At 26.2% G+C, this 15104-nt stretch overlaps 1 protein-coding gene across 1 annotated transcript in view; it reads left to right on the top strand.

Annotated features, from left to right (window-relative positions):
* Positions 1 to 15104, top strand: part of LOC136076435 (uncharacterized) — a 57380-nt gene that overhangs the window by 41143 nt on the left and 1133 nt on the right. The window lies entirely within an intron of this gene.

Here is a 15104-nt window from a genome sequence, read left to right as displayed (position 1 = left end):
TTTTATAATCTTCCCCACCGACTAATACCAATCTGAGAATCTAATAGAGAATATGCACGAATAGATTGATTATATCAAACATTTTACTAAATTTTACTAGATTATAATACTAATTGTATGATTACAAAACTGTGTTCACTTTAATGTATTTTATATGTGAATATATGAGAATAAATTACTTACAAGAGAATTCATTTTGTCTTTGTCAGACAATAGCTGCTCTGTGGCCAGCAAATCATCATTTGTTTCAATAGGAATTTCCCATCTTATAATTGGCATTGTTTGACCAGCTGCTGATGATCTAGTAGTACTTGAAGATGATAACGCAATAGTTATCATTCGTTGCTCCATAGAGTTCAGTCTTTGGTTAACCTGCTTGATTTCATATTGCATGCTGGAAATCAAGCGCAGACACTTTCCTTGAAAAGCTGTAAATGTAAAATTGATATCATGAATATAATATGGTAACTATAATTCTTATTTCATATTGATTGATTTCTTAATTGCTTTTTTAATATTATGCCATAAAAATAAATATAAACAATATACAATAAAACTATAATAAAATAGTAAAAAAAATACACAAATTATTACCAAAAACAGACTTGCAAAGGTCATCTATTGTATTTATGGGTAATGGGAGAGGGATGTAGTCTTCGCTACTTTCAGGCTCTTCTAAATTGTTTGATTAAGGAGCTGTATTTTTAATTATTGAATCTGACTTCTTAATGCATGCATTAGTAGAGCTGCTTGCAATAAATGTTGGTTCGTAGCTTTCACTTGCCGCAATGGAAGAAATGCTGCGTTCTTCCTGGCTTGTCTGAAAACTTTTCGAACTACCTGACTTTAAGATTCTTTGGTTTTCGAAAGATTTTACTCATGGGAATCGCTTCTTTAAATGAAGGCGACATTTTGATGTTTTCATAGTCATGAAACTCATAATTAAAATTTTTTGCAGGTTTTCTTTGTCGCTTTTTTAGAGAAGCAATATCAAATTCATTGCTTTCGTCACTTTCTATATTTGAAGTGTAAAGAAGCTGTTCTGCTTTTTCATTTGCTCCTAATAATAATAATGTATCTACAAAAAAAGTTAAATAAAAATATATAAATAATACCTGCTTAAATAGATAATAATTGCTTAAATAAATTACTAATCTAATACAGTACTACCACTTATATTTTATATTTTTCATTGTCATGCTAACTTATATATATATAGTATAGTCAGTATATATATATATAGTATATTATATAGTCAGTTATATATATAGTATAGTCAGTAGGGTTCTTATAAGCTCTTATTGTTTTTATACACCTCTATAAATTCTATAGCTACAAGCACAAACCTTGACAAACAAAATGGAAACAAACAAATGGAGCACATTTGTTTCTCTGCATTTCACAGTAATCTTATAAAGATTACTGTGAAATGCAGAGAAACAAATGTGCTCCATTTGCTTAATAAAGGTTTTTTAAAAGTAATGAAAATGTTTGGAAAATACTTTATAACTTCTTTCTAATGATATGATAATTATCTTTACCTTTTTTGTTTATTTTTCCTTTTTTTTATTATAAATTTTATTTGCATGTTTACTTGTTTATGTGTGTTTTGTATGTTATATGTCTATATGCTTATTATTAGTCATATTATGCCCTTCAATATAATATTATATTCAATACAATATAATATTGTATTCAATACTATATTCAATATAGTCATACAAGCTCTTCTGAAAATAAGTTTGCAGAGCCTTATCAGAAACGTTGTTCCACGTCTCTAAAAACAATATTGAAAAGATGCATGCGCAAAATAAATTCATATTTCTTGAAATTACCTTTTAAACTACCTAGCATTTTAAGATGCTTTACCTAGCGTTTAGAAGGTACTAATTCAAAAAACTATGTTTTTATATATATTTGAGCCAGTTTTATCTCGGCATGATGCTGCACTGCATAAAGCATAATATTTTGGCCCTTTGCTCTAATCATGAGAGGGAAATAAGTTTACAAAATACTTTTTAACTATTATTAACTAAATTTAAATTCATGTACAAATTTAAAATTTCATGCACTAATCTTTAAGTGTTTGAAAATTATGACTATATAAAGTTTGAACGCCCTTTAATTTCAGAGGTCATTAAACTTTGGTGGGTCATATTATTTAATAATATGAAAAATAAAAATTTATAAATAGTAATAATAACGAAAAAAAAACAAAAAAAACGTATGTATAAAAATAGTTAATATTATATCATAATAATTATGATATGATATTAACTATTTTTATATATACGTTTTTTTGGTTCTTTTTATATATAAAAAATATTTTATATATATAAAAATAGTTAATATTATATCATAATAATTATGATATAATATTAACTATTTTTATATATAATTTTTTTTTTTTTGTTGCTATTATTACTATAAATTATTATGATTTTGTAATAATAATAGTTATTTATATTATTGTAAAAAATGATTATAGAAAAATAAATATCTTGTTATTGTTGCTATGTTATTGATTACCATTACATATGCTTACTAGAATTTCCCAGCAATCTAACAGGCAGTTTCTCCCATAGACTTTCATTAGGCATCACACAGTCAGATATGAGTTTTCCAACATGTGACATAGACTTAAAATGACTTGGCCACCAAACTTCGTATGAACTAAGTAACCAACAAGTTGGCACAACTTCCATGCAACCTTTTTCATTTTCTTCAAAGGACACAATAGAATATTTCTTTTGAGAGTTGAGCTTTAGCATGTTCAACTATAACATAAAAACATACAAATTTTAAAAGTGGTAAAGGAAACAATTGATTATGTTATAAATTAATAAATAAAAATAGTCTCTTTATGTGTAGTGGCTCCATCAGTTTTTGGGAGGTGAATTCAATAAAAACAAATTAAAAATAAAAATAGAATGCTTATATTTACTTTATGAACCCTCTTTAGTACATTTTTTTTTACAATATATACACATAAACAAGAGTCCCCTAGTGGGTAATTATTTACAAAAATAACTTATGACAATTTTATAACTATAACTTAAGACAATTTTTATACTATTTATAATCATCAATAAGTAATAACAGTACAGTGCGCTGTTTTATGCAATAATAAATAAGAGTAATCTTAGTAATCAATGGCTGAGCCATGAAGTAGAGGATAAACTACAAAATAATCTTTTTTCTGAAAAACCATACATTTTGTTTTTATTGCATTTAACTGTATGAAAACTAATTTTGAGGATAGCTGTGAAAACTCACGTAAAACTGACCAATTACTTAGTAAAAGCATTGAGCAATTACTGAGCAAAATTGTTTTTTTTTATTTACCCGACCTAAAGTATTGAAATGTGCGAATTCGCATTTTGCAATATCGATTTTTTAATAACGAGCCAATATTAGCTTTATATTGCCTAAGTTGGCCGATGTAACTAATATATTACCAATATTGGCACAATATTGCAAATCTTGGCCATTATTAGCCAATCTAAACTATATCGGAGCAATATAGCGCCAATATTGCTTGCTACTAGGGTATTTTTCTAAATTTATTATTGCTCTGTTCTTTTAGATTATTCAGCACTCTGTTTGTAGAACACTAACATACACTTACATAATGATATATATATATATATATATATAAATATATATATATATATACATATATATTTATATATATTTATATATATATATATATATATATATATATATATTATATATATATACATATATATCAGCTTATAATCTATATATATCGTAACTTTCGCATCATTTAGAAACTTTAAATTTACCAAAAAAATCTACTAAATGGCCTACTAAGATTGGTAATTATATTTTTTGTGACACTAACTATGAGTATTAAGTGTGCTTTGTTTGCCTAAAATATATGGTATAAATGGTGACTGATTTTGTTTTATTGCGGCAGAATACTATACATCAAGATAGCATCTTGTTAGATTTGTTTGGTTGCTTTTTTAATAATTGTTACAATCATTAGTTTTTTTTATATTGTCAGTTGCTCATTTAAGTGATTATTGGTTATCGATGGTTATTATTATTGGTTGCTTTAAAGCTTTTAAACCAACACTATTTTATAAATTACTGTTTGAATATTATGAGTTTGTTATATTCATTTATTAAGTGATTCCTTGCTTTTATCCCTTATATAAACTTTAATAAGTGTTATTTAATTTTTGGTTTTTTTTATAAAAATGAAATAACAAAATGATTTTAATTTTGAGTTATATATACATACATATAAACATTTTTTTTTTTACTTGAGCTATATATGCTTATATACATATATATATATATAAATATATATATATATATATATATAAATATATATATATATATATATATATATATATATATGTATATATATATATATATATATATATATATATATATATATATATATATATATATATATATATATATATATATATATATATATATATATATATATATATATATATATATATATATATATATATATATATATATATATATACAGTATTGGACAAGACATTTGCAGCCAACATCGAACAATGCTAAAAAGTGTTTCCAAAATTTACATGTCTTAAAAACGAAACGAACCATACTACCACAGCAAACAGCTCAGGGGTCTGGAGTCATAGCATGCCATGACATGAGGAATCAGCTGACAGGTGACAGCACACAGGCAGAATTTCGTTGACAAATGCCATTTTGCAGCGGATAAAACAAGTGCAACTTTTTTGGTTTGTTTCATTTTCTTAAGTGTGGTCCGTGTAAACGTCACGGAAGTTTTTTAATAATTAAAGGAAGTATCCAGAAGTTTCCAGAAGTTTTCAGAAGCATGCAGAAGATTCCAGAAGTTTACAGAAGAAGCATCTGGAAGCATCCAGAAATATCCAGAAACATTCAGAAGCATCCAGACGCATCCAGAAGCTTCCAGAAATCCAGAAATATCCAGAAGCATCCAGACGCATCCTGACGCTTCCAGAAGCATCAAAAAGAAGCATCTAGAATCTTCCAGAACAGGTTCACACAGGTTCTGTTTACTATATAAGAGAAATGTAAATCGACATGTAATTCAGTCAGTATATGGAAGTCAATGAGTCAGTATTTTCAAGACAGTTTATCGAAGTGAGTTTTATCAAAGTGTTTTATCGAAGAACATCAATACAAGAAGTGAAATACAACAAGTGTTTCATTGCATCAATACAGTCCACATCCAACCAAGACGTTGTGTTCCACAGAGCATTATTGTATCATCACAAGGTAAATGTAACACGGTAAGCCTTGAGAAGCGTGATTATTTATTTTTATTATTTTTATGACTAGAAGTGCAAAAACGGCTCTCAACAGTCTTGGATTGGAACTAAGAAAGAAAATTATTGGCGATTACCTAAGTGGAATGTCACAAAAAAGTATTTGTGATAAATATCGAGTGAAAAAATGGACCGTATTAAGACTATGTTCCAAATATTGTTCTACGGGGAAGTTGGCAGCAGATAACAAAGGTGGAAGACCGCGTTCCACCACTTCTAGAGAGGATTCTGTGATCGTCAGATCCGTCAAGAAGGATCCCTGGATATCATCAGTCGAGATGCAAAAGCAATTAGAGCTGCCTGTATCGGACCGAACAATCAGACGACGTGCTGTTGAAGCCGGATTGTTTTCTCGACGCCCTGCAAAGAAACCGCTGATTTCACTAAAAAATCAGAAGAAAAGACTCCTGTTTGCTACACGTTACTGCCATAAGACCGTGAAGCATGGTGGAGGCAATGTAATGGTCTGGGGGTATTTTTCTGCTAACGGTCTAGGTCCAATATATTGAAACGATGGAATAATGGACCGTTTTATGTATAAAAATATCCTGAAAGATGTTATGTTACCTCATGCTGGATGGAGTATGCCAATAAAATGGGTTTTTCAGCAAGACAACGATCCGAAACACACTGCAAAAGTAGTCAAGCAGTGGTTTCAAGACAACCACCTATCGGTGATGGATTAACCACCTCAATCTCCGGATCTCAACCCTATCGAGAACCTGTGGGAGATCGTCAACCGCAGAATTAATCGTGAAGGTGTTTGTAATAAGTATCAACTGTTTGAACAAATCCAAAAGGCCTAGGCAGAGATTCCACAAAGTTTTATTGATCACCTGATCGAATCTTTGCCTCGAAGATGCAAGGCTGTGATTGACAATAAAGGATTTGCCACGAAATATTGATAGCGAAATACAGCTTGGTCAACATTTTGTCGAGTTGCACTTGTTTTGTCCAGAAAGAAATCAACTTTTTTTAATACTTTTGATTAATTTATTAATTTTCGTGTACAAATGATGAACTTTGTGATGAATAAAACTTGAAGAACTTTGTCTCTAAACAGTTACATAGTTATTTCTCTAAATTGAGAAAATGAAACACTATTAAATAAAGAAACTAAATTAGCATTATTTGGTTGCACTCGTTTTGTCCAATACTGTATATATTTATATAAATATATATATATATATATATATATATATATATATATATATATATATATATATATATATATATATATACATACATTGAGAATTAAGTGTGCTTTGTTAGTTAGGTGAAAGAATACTATACATCAAGTTAATATCTTGTTAGCTTTGTTTGGTTGCTTATTAGCTGCTCAAAGCAACATAATTACATTTTAAAATTTTATATATATATATATAAAGAACTCTTCCTGATGATCTAGCAATGGTGAAACTTCAAGTAGAAGAAAAAGTTAGATAAGTGTTTTTTACTAATTTATTATTGCTCTGTTTTTTAAGAACATTGAGCATTCTATATGTAAAGTGCACTAACATAATTTTTATATATATATATATATATATATATATATATATATATATATATATATATATATATATATATATATATATATATATATATATATATATATATATATATATATATATATATATATATATTAGGGCCGTAGACAACCTTTTTTGATGTTTGAGCTAAGCAATTTTAAAACATGAATAAAACGAATGAGGATGCTATGCAAAAAATTGCGGTGATTATAGACTGGGAACTTCAAAAACACCTCCGAAACGTTAGTCCCCTAGCCCAAATGAGAAGTGCAACGAATCAAATTTGTTTTTTTTTTAATCTCAAACTTAATTTATATTTATCAACAATTTTTAAATTTCATTCAATTATATCTTGATGTTTGGTTTTTATGATCTTATAAAGTTTATACCCTCCTCAAAGTGAGGAGACTGTAAACTTATAAGGTCATGAAAGCCGAATAACAAAAGATTATCAAATCAAATTTGAATAGTGTCGTTAAATATAAATTAGGTTTATGATTGATAAAATAATTATAAATTTGATTATTGCCCTCCTATTTGGGGCTGGAGGGGCTAACGTTTTAGAGTTTGTTGTTCACAGTTCTCCAGTCACCGCAATTTTTTTGCATATGATGCTTATTCCTCAAATATATAAACATACCTAAATATGGAGTTTTTATCATGTTTCAAAGATGTTTAGCTCAAGCATCAAAAAAAGTGGTCTACGGCGTGGTATATACATATATATATATATATATATATATATATATATATATATATATATATATATATATATATATATATATATATATATATATATATATATATATATATATTTACCACGTTCTTTTATTATTTAATAACGATTATTATGTATATATATATATATATATATATATATATATATATATATATATGTTTTTATTATTATATATTTGTATTTTAAATATTGTAACGAAATGCTTATTTATAATGTAATAAAGAGAACAAAAAAAATATATATATTTATATATATATATATATATATATATATATATATATATACATGTATATATGTATATAAATAAAATATATATATATAGATAAATTTATATGTATATATATTTATATATATATATATATATATAAATATATATATATATATACATATATACATATGTATATGTATAAGCTTATATATATATACTTTATATATACATATATATATATATATATATATATATATATATATATATATATATATATATATATATATATTTATATATATAGATAGATATATATATATATATATATATATATATATATATTTATATATATATATATATATATATATATATATATATTTATATATATATATATACATATACATATATATAAATATATATATATATATATATACATATATACATATATACATATACATATACATATACATATATATATATATATAAATGTATATATATATATATATAAATATATATATATATATATATATATATATTTATATATATATATAGATATATATATATATATATATATATATATATATATTTTTATATATATAGATAGATATATATATATATATATATATATATATATATATATATATATTTTTATATATATATATATATATATATATATATATATATATATTTATATATATATATATACATATACATATATATAAATATATATATATATATATATACATATATACATATACATATACATATACATATATATATATATATAAATGTATATATATATATATATATATATATATATATATATATATATATTATATATATATATATATATATATATATATATATATATATATATATATATATATATATATATATATATACATACATATATATATACATATATATAAGCTTGTTATCTTAAATTATTATACATTATGTATCATGTAGAAACTTCAAATTCCTTTAAAAATTCTAATACATTTTTTGCTAACGAAGATATTTTTTTTTTATTTAATATTAACAATGAGAGTTAAGTGAGCTTTGTTTGCCTAAAAGGTACAGTAAAAATGGTGACTCATTTTAATTCATTGTGAAAGAATACTATACATCAAGTTCGCATCTTGTTAGCTTTGCTTTGTTGCTTTTTTAATAATTCTTACAATTACTAGTTTTGTTACTTTTGTCAGTTGCTCATGTAAGTGATCATTGGTTATCAATGTGTGTTTTCAATGGTTGTTTTAAAGTTTTTAAATAATCCCCATTTAATAAATTACAGTTTGAATAACATTAGCTTGTTATATTTATTTATCAAGTGATACCTTATTTTGATTTTTCATTTAATCATTTATCAAGTACTATGTAACTTTGATTTTTCTTATAAGCATAATATAAAACAAAAAGTTGTTTAAATCTTGTCAAAAACCAAATATTTTGACGAAGACCCTCCTTTTGTCCTTGGTTTATACTTGCTCAATTTGTTTATTTATGCAATGGCCTCTCTTTGAGTTTTTCGAGTTTGTTTTTTGTAGCTTATATAGAGGGTTTCTATTAACAAAAGAAAATTTATTTTGTTTCATAAAATATGGGTTTTAATTAAAAAAAAAATTTATTATTTGTTTTTACTTAGACGATATCCTTTTAAGCTTAATAATGATTTTAGTTATGAATTAAATAGCACAAAATTTTGTTGAAATATTTAAATGATTATAATATGCTCATTCATTATTTTGCATTAAAATAGATTTTATGCTAGAAAAAACTACAGCTTTTAAATTTTGTTCTTATTTTTTAAAAAAAAAAAAAGAGCAGCAATAATAAATTAACAAAATACATATATTATAAAATATTTATAAAAATATCAAGATAAAGCTTTTTTAACAGAATAAAAATAATGCAAATTTTTTATAAAAAAACTTTTTAACTTTAAAAAAATATCATACACCCAAAAATTTAACTAAGGCTATTATTTATTAGTTTTAGCAAACATATAAAGGGATCAATGTCACTGTCAATTTGGTTGTTAATGTAGCTAAATACCTTTTATAATTTGGTTTCAGTATTTATTTAACTGAAATATGACATGACTCATTTGATAATTAACTTTGGCCAACAACAAGTCACAGGTAAAAGAAAGGGCAGCCCGTTTATATCTTTTTTTCATACATCATATGCAAATAGGGTTAGGACTATTGTAATTGTAATGAAAACTTTTTTTTTTCATCACAGCAATACAATACTAAAATAAATTTTTTTATTGTTTCTTTAATATTACAATACAATATTTTTGTATTGTAATGTGTAATTGTATTTAATTTTTACAATTACAATTACAATGGTCCTAACCCTATATGCAAAAGCATTTTAAAAACTCGTTATGATCTTTAGCAAAGTATGATTTTTCATGTCTATTCTTGAGAAATAATTCCTTTATTTTTAATTGGCTTTTAAAGTTAAGTTAATATAAGTTTTTTACTTAATTGATTAAATAAAGTCGCTGTTAATGCTAAAATGTGTTAATAAATATTGTTAGCCTTTTAAAGGCAACATCAACTTTGAGCCAATCGGAAAATAATAAATATTATTATAGCCAATCGCGCTGCTGCAATTACAAGAAAGTAATTAACTAATAGGTCTATAAGTTAATTTCTACGTTTGTTTACGTTTTTTAAACTTCGTGAAACTATATAAACTAAAAAAATACTTTTATTTGAAAAAACTTTCTTCATTAATGACAACATTTTTCCAAAGTTTGAGCAATTCATGGATTCCATCAGAATAAAATTTTTTTGGTTGTGCTACCATCTATTCATCGAGCCATTTTTTAACGACTTGACGATCTTGAAAGCGCTGCTCTGCAAGAGCCATTGACCGGAAAAGGTGATAATCCGACGGGGCAATGTATGGAAAGTACGGCGGGTGCGGTGAGACTTTCCATTTGAACTCTATTAGTGTGTCTTTTTCTGCTTTTGCGAAATGCGGCCTTTCATAATCATAAAGCAGTATGAGTTTGTTGTGTTGATCCGCCCATTCTGGTCTCTTTACTGCAATTTCATGACGCAACTGCGCTAATTGATGCTGATAGCGATTCCAATTGACTGTTTCGCCAGGTTGAAGAAGCACATAATACAGTATGCCGCTTTGATCCCGCCATATGCATAGTAAAACCTTCCCATTGATGTTTGGTTTTGCAATCTAAATTGTTGGTTTATCGGGACTAACCCACGATTTTCTTCGCTTCGGATTGTCGTAATACACCCATTTTACATCGCCGGTTACAATGCGATGCGAAAACAGCTTTCTTTGGAATTTGTCCAGCAAGATTTGTAAAGTTGTTTTTCTCTGCTCTTTGTTGTATTCTGACAGCTCATAGGGCACCCATTTTCCTTCCATCTGAATTTTCCCCATTGCTTTAAATGGAAGAGAAACGACTTTTTCGAACACAGGAGCAAAAAACTTTTCGACACGAAAGTTGACATCTTCTAATCTAAAAATAACACATATTTATTACGTTATATAGGGAAAGTCATATATTGGTAGGACGCTGATAATACAGAAAACATTATAACTAAAATTCGTTACATAAGAAAAATTTTATTTTGACATAATAGAACAACAATAAAAAACTCGGAAATTAACTTCTAGGCCTAATATAATGGCTGACGGAATAATATTATTTTAATTCGAAAACATCGTTATTTATAAAACGTCTTACTAAGTTTTCTTAAAAAGCTACCAAAAAATGATTTTTGATAGTTTCAGAATGTACAAATGTACTACTTTCAAAAACAAAACAAAAAAATTCATGGGACTTGTTAGAAGGTCATAGGTCACCTTGTGGGTACCCGTGAATAAAACTTTATTAGGAGTTAATAGTGAGCAAATAACCGATGCTTTTCATTACCAATTTCAGAATAATTGGCAACGGTAGAAACGTCCCATTTCACATCCAGAAAATGAAACTCAACTTTAAAAATGTGTTATTGATTTTAACAGCAAAATTTATACAGTTTTTAGAACTCATAATGAAAAAAAAAATAGTTTTATGAAATCCAAACATTTGCATTACAGGTTGGTAGAATAGGCGCTATAAAAAAATGTTTTTTTCATAGGCCGAAATTAAAACTCAAAAACTCAGTTTAAAATTAAAATTAGTACAGATTAAATTGTATTTTTACTTGTATTCTCTTGAGTACCGTAGCGTGGGGCAATCGAGCACTTCACGGGGTAATCTCGCACCCGTTAACATATTCATTTTAAAAGACAAATAAAACATTTTTTAATAATGGTTAGTTCATTTTCAAGCTATAAATACATAAAGTAACTTTAAGAAAGTATAAGTTGTTAATTACAGTTCTTTTGGGAGAAAATCAATAACCGATAACATGATTCATAGATATTCGTAAACACTATTACATGGAAACACTGAGGGTAAGCATTTGTAATTAAAACTTTCTTAGAATTTTGAAATTTTCTTTAGTATACCATACATATATATTCAAACTCGTACATGTTTTCAAGTCTTATAAATGATTTGTTCATAAAATATAGGTGTTTAAAGTAAGGTGGGGTAATTGAGCACTTTTATTTGGGGTTAATAAGCACCTTTTAAATTTACTGGTTTTTGTTCTTATAATATTTTTGATAATAAAATTAATATTTAAAGATTAAATTGATATGATTTTTTAGCTCATATTTTTTACTTCTTTATAACAGATTTGTGAAAATGGTGAGAAACTATTTAAAATCAACTCAAAAACAGTTCAAAACTTACTCTGATAGTGAACTTAAAAGGGTTATCAAACTTGTTAATGATAGAGAGCCTTGTAAACGTGTGGCAAGGCTACTAAACATACTACACAGAACTTTAAGGTGTCATATTAGTGGTTTACGCAAAAGTAGTGTTGTTGGTCAAAAGAGTTCATTGCAACCAGACAAGGAGATGTCAATTGCACAATACATTGCAACTTTTAGTGATTTTTGCTATGCATTTGATATAAATAGACATCAAATTTTTGTACAAAGTTTTCTTAACAAATTAGGAAAAGACTGCCCATGTTTTAAAAAAAATTTGCCTGGTGATAGTTGGGTAAAATCATATTTAGTACGGCGTAAAAGTTTTTTGCCTTATCGAGCATGTCAAAATCATTGTAGAAAGCGTGCTGCAATTTCATGTGACTCTGTATATACATTTTTTAACAACTTAAAAGATAATATAAAAAATGTTCAACCACAAAACATAAACTATGATGAAACTATTCTTTCTGATGACCCAAAATCAAAACAAATGATATTTCTAAAAGATACTAAACACGCTGAAAGAGTTATAAATACATCAAAGCCATCAGTGTCTATAATCTTTGCATGTACTCATACAGTGTATAAAACTGAGCGTTTGATAGACACTTGGAAATTCGGAGGTCCAATTGGTGCACGCTATAACCATACAAAATCTGATTGGTTTAATGGCAACTGTTTTAAAGATTGGATGCAAACACTAGTAATACCTTACATCAGACATGTTGACAACAACACTCCAAAACTTCTTACAGGTGATAATTTAGCATGCCATAGTTAAGGTTTCGCCAGGAAAGAGTATTTCACTAGAAGATGTTGCAACGGATTCTTCTGTTTCTAAATTCGAATCAAAATACAAGCTAATCAAAATAAAAAATACCCAACTTAATGAATCCTTAAATATAGAAAGACAAGGAAAAAATTCTAAATTAGGTGTGAATACTTTTAAAAAAATGATTAATTTTGATATGCCTTTAAGCTCAATGATGTATATTAAGCTACAAGAAGCTTCTGATAAAAAATCTGATCGTATACAAAAAGATAAAAGTAAAACGTTAAAAAAAAGATTTATTTACTTAGTGTTTCATATGATGATGATTATGACCTTTAAGATTCGCTTTTCCATCAAAAACAAGCGCACATGCAAAAAAGTTAGGTAACTACTCAAATGAAAGCACTTACCAATTAGATTCTCTTTGCTCTAAAGGAATATGTGATCCTAAAGTAGTTACAGCCTTTGAATATTTATTAGCAGAGATTTCTTATGTTGTTGTAAGGCTTGAAGGAAAAAAGACACCATATCATTTTTGTAGACCAAGTTGTAAATATAGAAAAAGATAACAATTGGAATATTAAATACTTTAGAAAAGATGTTGGTGCTTCAAACCCAAGAATTATCACTTTCAAAGATCCACAAGTTCCTGATTACTTTGTTACAGAAAGAAAATCAATCATAAAACAGCTTCCGTGTCCCCTTCATGTAAAAAACAACATTTTTTTGAAAGAAACTATTGGTGAAACGAGTTGAGCGCGATACTACCAGGGGCGTGGTGGGGATCGATCTCGGAACCCCTCGCTTATAAAGCGAGCGCTCTACCACTACAACACTACCGCAAAAAAAAATGTGTGTGTGTATATATATATATATATATATATATATATATAAATTATGTTAGTGTATTCTACAAACAGAGTGCTCAATGTTCTAAAAGAACAGAGCAATAATAAATTAGTAAACACATTTATCTAATTTTTGGTTATTTCAACACTGTGTTTGACCATCAGTAGGTTTATCAGGAAGAATGTCTAAACATATAAAAAATTTCAAATTATAGAAAAATTATTTCACAGGAAATTGGGAATTGTTATAATTAATTATGTAATAACATAATTAAAAGTATTTTGCAACCAGGAAGTTGCATCAACTACATTAGATAACAATACTACAGTTATTACATAATTAATTATAACAATTCCCAATTTCCTGTGAAATAATTTTTCTATAATTTGAAAATTTTTTTGTGTTTAGACATTCTTCCTGATAAACCTACTGATGGTCAAACACAGTGTTGAAGTAACCAAAAATTAGATAAGTGTTTTTACTACATTATATATATATATATATATATATATATATATATATATATATATATATATATATATATATATATATATATATATATATATATATATATATATATATATATATATATTTAAAATAGTACTAAACAAACATATCTCACTTTTTAAAATTATCAACAAGTTTTTTTTTATTATGAAAAAAAGCTAGTAATAAGGTGCTCAATTACCCCACGCTACGGTAACAATAATTGCTTGATGTTTTTCAAATTGTTTTTTCAAAGTTCACAAAGTATACATTAAGTCTTGTTTACGAAACCTTTTTACAATATATAAAATTGTTATAGTATAACATAAAACTTTATTCAAAAATCTTTTCAAAACTAGTATAATTTTATATATATAAA

The sequence above is a fragment of the Hydra vulgaris genome, chromosome 02 (assembly GCF_038396675.1).
Source record: "Hydra vulgaris chromosome 02, alternate assembly HydraT2T_AEP".
NCBI classification, from domain to species: domain Eukaryota; kingdom Metazoa; phylum Cnidaria; class Hydrozoa; order Anthoathecata; family Hydridae; genus Hydra; species Hydra vulgaris.
The sequence above is the reverse complement of the archived record's forward strand: the minus strand, read 5'-3'. Positions and strand labels throughout refer to the sequence as shown.